Source organism: Rattus rattus, chromosome 10, assembly GCF_011064425.1.
Source record: "Rattus rattus isolate New Zealand chromosome 10, Rrattus_CSIRO_v1, whole genome shotgun sequence".
In the NCBI taxonomy this organism is placed as follows: domain Eukaryota; kingdom Metazoa; phylum Chordata; class Mammalia; order Rodentia; family Muridae; genus Rattus; species Rattus rattus.
The window spans coordinates 42,591,661-42,599,672 of NC_046163.1; the positions used below are offsets into that span (position 1 = coordinate 42,591,661).

The 8,012-nt window shown below is 41.2% G+C and overlaps 1 pseudogene; it reads right to left on the bottom strand.

Moving 5' to 3' along the window:
* Positions 1–5,503: 5,503 nt before the first annotated feature.
* On the bottom strand, positions 5,504–7,149 carry LOC116910896 (annotated as a pseudogene).
* Positions 7,150–8,012: the final 863 nt, after the last annotated feature.

The following is an 8,012-nucleotide window of genomic DNA, read 5'->3' on the forward strand; positions in this document are numbered from 1 at the left end:
TCATCATCTCAGTCGGCAAAGCCTCTCACCCACTCTGCTTCATCCCATATCACACTGCCGATGGTTTCTCTCTGAGCCTGACAGCAATCTCTCTACCCATCTACTTCCCATGGCAGGTTGCCTCCATGCCAGACAACACAGCAACCTCTGATCCAATTGATAAGATATAATTGCCCATTTAGACATGCAAAGCCCTGTACACATCCATCCTTTAAGAATATTCATAACAACCTGTAAATGTGCAGAGAGGAATCTTAACATCTGTCTCCATGTTCTGTCTTCCTGTCTCTTCAATCCTGTTCCATTGATCTACCTACCTGTCTCTGTATCAATACCATACAGTTTTAATCACTATTGCTCTGTAATACAGTTTATTTAATATTTTTAAGACTAATTATTATCATTACTTAACACATGATAGGGCACTTGCATGGCTAGCTTTGCAGTGCTTTGTTGGTCCCCATCTTCAATGATCTTTGTTTCATAGAGAGAGGCACTGCAGAGAGCTTCTCCTGGCGTCCATACTGGTCCTGGTTGCTCCCACTCACTCGTGCTGATTAGGTGGAGGCCTGGCTGTATCTGCTGGATGGTGCCACCACTGCTGATTTGTGTTTGGTATCCTGACACTACAGAACTGGACTGCTAGTATCCTGACAATGGAGATTGTAATCGCCCCCAAAGAGCTACTTCTAAACAGGCCCACATCTCTTTGTCCTAGTTACTATCTTTTCTCCCCCGCCTTTGACAGTCGGCTAGAAGGAGGATCAAAGTAGTTAAAAACCCTTATTAAATGTAGATTTAAAAAACTCTAAGCCAACACATGAATTTATCTAAAGATGTCAGGAAAGGGTCATCGAAGGACACAGTAGTAGATACATAAAGGATAAGAAGAATTCACAAGAGATGTCAGTGGATTCAAATGTATTGGAAAGCATGTACTGAGGATGCAACAGAACTTGGTATCCTAGAACTCAGTGTGAAGCAATGTAGGAATGGGGCCAGCATGGCAATATCAAATAGACATCCTGAATGCTTGGCAGAGTGATTGTTTTGGGTTGATTGGCTTTTATTTTTCTATAAATAAAGAGGGTTAATTGAAATATATTTACAGATAGTAAAAACTTAGATAATTGTCACTGACTGTCACCTTACCTCTGGTTCTTTTCTCAATGGTTCTAATACAGTAATTCACTGAAGCCAGCAAAGTCACGGTGAAGCACTGTGTGATTAAATTCTTTGGCCAAGGTTATGAAGCTTGGTGATGAAGCTGGGCAGGATATGGCACAGTAGAACTTGTGATTAGAATTACTACTCTACCGGTCATGTAGAAAATGAAGTGGCTGGTGATAAACTGAGACAACTGTAATGGTGCTGGGAGAATGGAGGATACATTCCAAAAATACAATTGACAAAACTGACAGTTGATTGGCTATATGAGGGATGGGAAAATAAAATCTAGAATGATTCTAAGATTACAACCTGGGAAAATATGGAAGCATATGATTGACTGCATTCCAAAACTAGGGAGCATTGGGAGTGAAATTGTTTTAAGATGTTTTACTCATTCATTCATTCATTCATTCATTCATTCATTCATTCATTCACTCTATTTATTCAGTCCATATTGACCACCTGCTAAGACTCAGGTAATATGTTAAGTGTTGGCCATCCAGAGTTCATCCAATTAGACTAAACTCCCAATTAAAAAATATAAAACCAAATTCAGTTTTGTAAATGTTAAGGAATCTGTCGTTCATCAAGGTAGATATTTTATGTTTTAATTAGCATGAATTATACGTGCCATTAGGTTTCATTACAACATTTTCATTGGTGGACATAAAGTATTTTGGTCATATTCACACAATGGCACTCTGGAAGATCTCTTTTTCTTCCCAGCCATTCTTCCTTCTTTTATGTCTTTTGTGTGAATGATCCAAAGAATTACATTAGGGTTGGTTGAAAGGCATGGGAGTCCATTTACAGGAGCTTGGGTACCTTAACAGTGACTATACCACTGAAGAAAATATTTTTTTTCTTCCTTCAGCAACTACAAACCTGTAGATCCTCAGGGAGGGCTGAAGACTCGTGAGCTCTCCCCCTTCGCTGCGCTTAACTGTCTAGAGACGATTCTAAGAGAAGTTTATACATCTCTTCCCAGCCTCACAGATTCCTTAACACTTATCTTATACTGACCCTTTTTCTAGTTCTTCAGGTTGTACAGTCCAGAACCAGATCTTGAGATATACCTTGAACACGATTCACTTTCAGCCCCTTTCTAGGAGGGTTAATTGTCATAGAAAAGGGCAGGTAACCCCCAAACTCTAATCAGCAAGCCACCCTTGGGAAACTCTAGTTCCCAAATGAAGACTAGCTTGAAAGGAAGTATGAACTAGAAGGAGACACAGAAAAGGCATCAGCATATAGGAGATAGAATAACCCACTCACGTGAAAGATACTGGGAAGAACAGAAACCTGGGAATGGCATATAGAGTACCATCAGTAAGAGACATCCTCTAGAGACAGAAAGGAGATCTGACAGTTGTCAGGCAAAGCACTAAAGAATAATACCACAGGTTTCCAAGAAAAGTCATATATGCAGAAAGTTAATGATAAATAAACCTGGACTAAGAATGTCTCACTAGTAAGACGAATCTCTAAGAGAGGATTACTTAATGATCAACAACAAAATATCCTGAGGATTGGCTCATTCGTGTTGACTCTCATGCATTTGTAAATCGATGGTCTTTGCTGGTGATTCTGGTTTTGATAAACAACAGGTCCTATGATCATAATAAGGTATTTTGTTATAGAGTGTTTTAGGGCTAATGGATATCACTATGCTGGGCCATTTGATAAAGTGTTCTGTGATGAACTGTTAAACTCTGAAATCTTAGAAACACACCTACTAAAATCTTCTGTCTGTAATTTTTTTCTCCTATCTCTCCTGAGCTGTGTGAGTAGCTGAAAAAGTATAAGTTCTCCTTCTTCTTTGGATACTCCAAATGTTGGGGTAGAGTTTAACATGTGGTAAATCCACTTAATCATCATCCTGGTGTTATCTTAAAGGTGGGATTGATCCAGTCTTGGAATTGTCGTGCCTCTTGTCCAGGTGTCTTTTGACATTCAGCAGAGATGTCTGTGTTTTACTATGTCTGGAGCCTGAGAGGCAATGTGCTGGAGGGACTTCAACAGCTGAGAGACACACTCGTGTATAAGCTTGTTACATGTCTGTCAGTTAACCTGGCATAAAGGGAAGGCTGTAACCCAGGGGCTGTCTGCTAGAACTCCATGTGACCATGTGACCTACATGCAGTCACCATGTGACCTACATACAGTCCTGAGGCCTTCCCCAAGATTTGACTTTCCTTAGATCAAGTGGATGCAGGGTAGCTGGGATTTTAAAGCCAGTGATCTAAGACAGCAGATAAGTGCTCCAAGGAAAGAAAGTGGACATTGTATTATCAGACACCAGCAATAACTCAGAATCATAGGTTACTCGTCTTAGGGCTTTTCATGCTCTGACCAAAAATAACTCAGGGCAGAAAAGGGTTGTTTCACTTTACAGCCAAGAAGTCCAACACTTAAGGAAGCTGGGGCAGGAACCTGGTTCCACAAAGCAATCATGGAAGAATGCTGCTTACTGGCTCGCTAAGTCTACTTTCTTACACCATCAGGACTATCTGCCTAGGTGGTAGCCCCATCCACAGTGGATTGGGCCCTCCCATACCAATCATCAGTATTGCCCATGAGCCAATCTAGTGGGGCCATCTTCTCGATTGAGGTTACTTACCATTTTGCAAATAACTCTGGCTAGTGTCAAATAAAGCTAGGCAGCACCTTACCCAAACCAAGGAATAGAGCAGTGATCTGACCTCCTTATGTCAGGATCAGCAAAGCAATTGCAGTCATGTTTTAAGAGGACCACACTTAATCAGTGATATGATAAAAATAACAAAAAGTTCATTACAATTGGCTTGCTGGATATTTCCATTAAAAGGGATACAAAAATTCATTAGAACTGAATTGTGCTAGAGTTAGATTTCCAAAAATCACAGGTTTTACAGAGAGTATTATCTGGACCCATTCTTTGATTGAAAATATAATAACTAGGTTTGCCTTTTTTTTATAAGATTAAATTCTGGCAGGGTGATAGAGTCTAGACGTAAGTGATGGAGAAAATATAGAAACCATGAATGAAAAGATTAAGGTCAGACGTAGTCACACAAGGAAATCAGCCCAGGCTCAGGAGATTTCGCACTTGATAAGAACTTCCATAACAGAACAAACCATACAATTCTCCAGCTGTGTGAGAACATGGGGAGGAAGCCATATGCTGTCTACAAGCAATACGTGGACAAAATAGGAAAGGTGACTAAGCTTACCTGCTAGACAAACGGTCTTAGGCGTCACAGAATATCAAAACTGTAATACCCAAGTTCAAGTGTTACGCAAATGTTGGAACCGAGTGTAGAAAAGGGGACAGGATGGAGCCAGATGCCACATGTGATGTATAACAGGTGATAAACAAGAGTGGAGTTGAGGGTCTGGAGAGATGATCCAGCTAGAAGCACTAATTGGTTTCCCAGAGGTCCTTGGTTTGATTCCCAGCAGCTGCACAACAGCTGACAGCCACCCGCTGCTCCAGTTCCAGGGGCTCTGATGCCCTCTTCTGGCCCCTCCAGGCACCAGGAGCTCGGGTAATGCACAGACACCCCTGAAGGCAAAACATCCATACATATAAAAATTAAAAAAAAATGATGGGGTTATGAAGAAAAACATAAAGTGAAGGTGCTATAATTATGTATTTCTTTTTGATATGATGGGTAGGATCAACAAATACAGCATACACACACAATTATAATAAAGAAAAGCTATTTGTAAGCCATACAATTAATTCAGTATCTCAATTTTAAAACATTTTAATGTGATGGACTTAACCCACAGGGAAAATAAAGATAGGAACAGGAAGGGCAGTTGCAGAAAAGGAAACCGGTCTCATTGCAATCAAGGAAATGCAAAATCAGGTAGAACGTTTCTTTTCACTCTTAAGTACTTGTTAGAGACACTATGAAACTCATAAATCACTCAGATATGTTTCACACTGACAAGAATCTTACATGTTTAACAGGGAGTTGGCTGGATAATTTCAAATACATCCACAGCAACCAAATTATTCTTTTGAGCCAGGGTCTCCTGTAGCCTGAGTTGGCGTAGGACTTCCTGACTTTGTTTCCAAAGTGCTAGTCTTACAGGCATGCATCATCATGCCTTATTTAGGAGAAAACCATTACAAAATTTCAAAGAGCACTTAAGGAAGAAGATAGACAACATGCTTATCCTATGTAATTTTGTATTGCTGTAGCTAAAACATCTTGTTGAGTGGGCTTAAAAAGAACAGCATTGAGTGTGTTCAGACAACTCAATGCAAAACAGTAATAATAATAATAAAATAAACTTTTAGAGTATTATAATTTGAAAGGTGCCTAATGTTCCTTTTCTCCAATCAGGAAGGAAAACTCTTTTCCAAGTCACTTGGACAAAAAATAACCATTCCCCCAGCATTCTGTAGCATCCCAGGCAGACTTCTTTGACCCTTCAGAGAGGACATCCCAGCTCTCATGACTTCATCAACAAGGAGAACATTGGTAACGATCACAGCACAGGAGTGAAGCAGCTGCTTCTTCACACAGTAGTTATTCCACACACCCATTTCTGCAGCTACCACTGGCTCACCCGTGTTCAGATCCACACCTACAAGCTGACGGGATTCTGAATGTTCAGCTTGAACTTTAACGTTTCCTGAAGGTCAAAAGCAGAGTTCTGCGCGAGAACCTTGGGAATGATGAGCAAGGTGTCTGCACATGCCTGGACTCCAAGCTGAGCCCTGTCCTTCACACTGGGCTTGTATTTAATCAGAGCCTCTGCCAGGGCCACTTCTACTGCACCTGCACATGGGTAACAAAGCCATCATCAGTAGCATTGTTGACCGCCCTCAAGCCATCTCTGATTGCATCCTTGATCTGAGTCAGCGTGTGCTTATTTGATCCTTTAACCTGACAGAACAGGGATTGTTACACTTCTCAGTACAGGTGAACTTCTCTTCACTCAGTGTATACTTATAGGCAAGACCTGCGTGCCCCAAACCGTCAGGATTCAGGTTATCAAAGGAATTCAGAGCTATCCCTCCACAAGCAAGTGTCAGCCTTTCCATGTTTCTCCTCTTGGCTCTGCACAGAGCTATGATACCTTCTTTCCAAGGGCATCTAAAGTAAAGGAATCAACCCCCCTTTGATTAATAACAACAAATTCTTTGTCTGAATCACTACAGACTTTCTTCTGAAACTTTATCTTCAATGAATTTTCTTTGAGCCTTTACTAGTTTCTCTCTCTCTCTCTCTCTCTCTCTCTCTCTCTCTCTCTCTCTCTCTCTCTCTCTCTCTCTCTCTCTCCTGCACTCTTATAAAAAAAAAACAACACAGAATTCACCTCTGTTTTTTTATACTCCAAGGACTCTTGTGCCACGAGATCCAAAGCAAGCCCTCTGGTTAAGCTTGTATCAGTTTCAAATTTATGCTTCATCTCCATGGTCTCAACCATGAAGAGGTCATCGGGCTCATCTTTTTACATAATGTCCAAAATGGAGTCCACCACAGCCTCTGTCAAGACATCTGCAAGTTCAGCATGAACTTTAGTCCGCAGAGATGTCCTCGCCACATCGATGAGGGTTCCTCTGTCCATCTCTTTGCTTACTTTGACTTGTTCCAAACACCGGAGTGCCTTTTCCTTTGCAGCTTCAAAACCTTCCGTTATTATTCTGGGATGAAGACCTTCAGAAACGTAGAGGTCCGCTTGTTTGAGCAGCTCCCCGATGATGAGGACATTGGATGTAGTGCCATCACCAGTTATGTCATCCTGCGCTGTAGCCACTTTTTCTATCAAAGAGGCTGTTGAATTTGCATTTCACGAAGCAGCACATTGTCATCTTTAGTAAGGTTGGTGTCTCCAGCACCAGATACCGGCGTCTTCAACTTGGGCCTCAAGTTGGTCCTCAGAACATCCTGCTGGCCCCGTGCCGTGCTGATGTTTACCGCCAGTACTGTCTGCGCCCGGACCACGGGCCTTAGGATTTAGGGTCTTCACCGCCGCCATGGCTAGCCTAGCTCAGGGAGAGCCCGAGAACAACCAGAGCAAAATTTTAAATAACAATATTTATTATTATAAACAAACTACAGTTATATGGCCTTCCTTCCCTGCTGGGATTCAGCTAAGTAGTGGTTGTGATGATTAAATGGGATGTACATATACCAAGCTGTAAATGTTGGCAATGCCGTGGAGAGGCAAACAGTAAAATAACAAAATACCATGTAGGCAAAGTTTTAAATTAGGCAACTGATACTACTACATAATGGTTCTGACACAGCCTTATGCAGTGATATCTGAAAACAACACGAATGGAATAGGTATGGATTTCTGCTTACTGTTGTGCAAAGACAGGCAGAGACTGAGAGGAGGGGGCATGGTATGGCGGTTGGTTCTGACTTCATTTTTACAGAGAATTACAGCAAAAGGGGACTATATGCTAAGCTTGGGAACATAGCTAGTGACAGCATACTATTTTGTGCATGCTAAAATATTCCATACCCGATTCTGTTTTAAATAACAGAAATGTAAACAATAAGGTATAATGACGTTTAATTCCTCTCTGTGGAGCAAGTAGGAAAAACTCCTTGTTCAGATGTGGCCACGGGGCACATGTCTCTCCTTAGCCAGGGCCATTCTCTCTCTCTCTCTCCCTTGAGCTTTTCTGCACATAGTGAAGTTATCCCAAACCTTGTGATATCAAAACTAATTTTCATGCTTTAGAATTTCAGTGCTAATTACAGAGAATTTCTGCTAAACTTATCAAGGCTTGTACACAAAATGCAGAGGTTTTGTGTCTCTTTAAAAAAATAAACTATGATGGGAGATCTGGAAAAATATGCTTGTATCCGGATGTGTAGTGACACAAGCCT